General features: G+C 37.0%; 1 protein-coding gene across 1 annotated transcript in view; it reads left to right on the top strand.

Moving 5' to 3' along the window:
* LOC140349310 (sodium channel protein type 4 subunit alpha B-like) overlaps window positions 1–2,500 on the top strand; it is a 97,556-nt gene that overhangs the window by 8,964 nt on the left and 86,092 nt on the right. The window lies entirely within an intron of this gene.

A 2,500-nucleotide genomic window follows, 5' to 3' on the forward strand; every position in this document is an offset into this window, starting at 1 on the left:
CGTGCATACTAATTAGTAGTAGGAAAATGGAACATTACCGTTGTAAACGGGCGAAGCCCGTGCAAAAGTGCGCACTAAACGAGCATTTTACATTGGGATGACGACTGCGAAGCGGTCATCATCCCCATATAAAGCACTCATTTGCGCTAAGTAGCTCACGAATACGTTCCCCATCTCTTGCATGTTCCGTGCATATAAGCATGTAATGCAAAAATTTAACATTATTACTGTATAGAGGGCCAAAAACACAAAGTGGGCGGAGCCCACTCAAAATTAACGAAAGTACCCGTCAGTGACCAGGGACCCACACCATGGGTCCCTGGTCCGAAAATGTATAGTTTATGATATTTGAAAAATGGGAAACATTGTTTTCGCATCGGAATATTATTCTTTCTTCTTCTTCTTCTTCTTCTTCTTCTTCTTCTTCTTCTTCTTCTTCTTCTTCTTCTTCTTCTTCTTCTTCTTCTTCTTCTTCTTCTTCTTCTTCTTCTTCTCGGGACCAACCCCCCTATTTTTCACCCAGTGAACATTGACGAAAAGTCACAAAAATGTTCACACCTCTAAAAATCGTGCCTCTCTACATTCTGGCTATTTCCCTTTTCTAAAATAAAAAAATTGGCGAGTCAGCGCCCCCAAATGTACCAAAAATGCATTGAGAGATAGGAAATGACCCCAAAAAAATCTGATCGTAGAATCATGAAATTTGGCGCAGAGGTAGATGGTGACAAGAGAAGTAAAAAATATTATTACGGCAACGCCGTCCGCCCAACCAAATGTCGGCCATATTGGTTCAAAAATGGCTAAGCATGACTCGGGAGTTATTACAAACGTCGTACTTTTACGAACTCCTCCCAGGGCGTTGGCCCTAAAAAGCTGAAATTTGGTGAAAATGCTACTGAGGAGTGGGACATCAAAAGTTATTCAAATCACATTGATACCTGTCACGGTCTCTGAGCGGCGAAGCCGCAAACTTTAGCTAGAATTTCAGAAATCTCCCAAATTTAACATTTCTGCCGTTTGCGCAGATAAAGTCTGAATTGCGTCAAATTAGAATCAGTTGTTAAACTCTTTGCCCTAAACCTACTTGAAGTGAAATAAATTAATTTGGCGCCACAGCGCCCCCTACAGATTTTATATGGAGGTTAAATGTTTAGTTTTGCGAAATTATATGAAATTTGACACACAACTCAATTTTAGCATTCCCATCAAAAAAGTCAATGAGACCCATGTCATAATTGTTATGGTTTTGCCGTAGCGATGACTAAACCACCCATGTTATTCCAATGGGGAAATCGCCAGAATATGTTTACACTTTAGACATTCACAAACTCCTCCCAGGGCGTTAGCCCTATTAACCTGAAATTTGGTGAGACTCATCTTCAGGGGTGGACCATCAAGAGGTATCCACATTTTTATTCAAAAAGTCACGGTCTCTGTGCGGCAAAGCCGCACATTTTGCCAAAAATTCAAAATAAAATTGCTTTTTGAATGATAAAACAAAGGGGAGAAAATGTGACAGCGTCACTGATTCAGCAGTAGGCGTAATAAAAGGACCATTGGGGCGCGTTAGTGCCCCCTCCTCTTGCGGCATGGCGGCGGCGTGGCGAGGGCCGATCATTGCCGCTTGCGGCTTTAATTTATTTATTATTTTCATTTATTTACCTTTAATCCTGATGATGTGATGCAGGCGGAATATTAAGTATAAACTGTATTTAGAGCTTGGGATGCAAAAGAGCTTAACAGTTGCAAAAGAAGAAATAAAAATAGGATACTGTATACAAAAAAAATTACAAAGATTAGACAACAATAAAGAAAAAAATTATGAAAATAATAAAGGTGAATAAATAAAAGCGTAAAAAAGTTCAATAAAAGCCAAAACAATGTCTGACCAACAAAGGCTGAAATATGCTGAGTGAACGGAGAACATTTACCAATAAAGCCTATTTTGATAAAAAAAAAAAATTATACAACAATCGAATTAAATACATTAAAATAATAAAGTTAAATAAATAAAAGCTAATAAAAGTTCAATAAAAGTTTAATAAAACCCAAAACAAATGTGCGATGAAGCTTCTAAGTGAGAATTGTTTGAACATTTCTAAAAAATATGCTGAACAAACGCTTCTAGATGGAGAATATTTACCAATAAAGCCAATTATTGATAAAAAAATTAGACATTGTTTATCAATTTTTAATATTTTTGACTGATTGATTTGTTAGAAAAGGCATCCGTGTGGTTCAGATGACGATTACATTTACCAGAATCATTGCAGACCTGCAGTAGATTGTTGATAAACTACAACTCGGTGTAGTTTAATGGAAGTGGAAAATAAGACGCTAAAACTAGCATCGAAACTAGACGCGCGTTTGAGCAATTCTCAATACTAAAAATATGACATTAACAAGACATATTTGAGCTTTTGTGAACAGTTTTAAAATGATCAGGAGCTTTTTCAAAATGGTATGAGCTGAAGTACTATAATTTTGACTATATTGTGGT

This window comes from Eucyclogobius newberryi, unplaced genomic scaffold, assembly GCF_026437365.1.
Source record: "Eucyclogobius newberryi isolate DKJ021-1_F unplaced genomic scaffold, fEucNew1.0.hap1 SCAF_7, whole genome shotgun sequence".
NCBI lineage: Eukaryota > Metazoa > Chordata > Actinopteri > Gobiiformes > Gobiidae > Eucyclogobius > Eucyclogobius newberryi.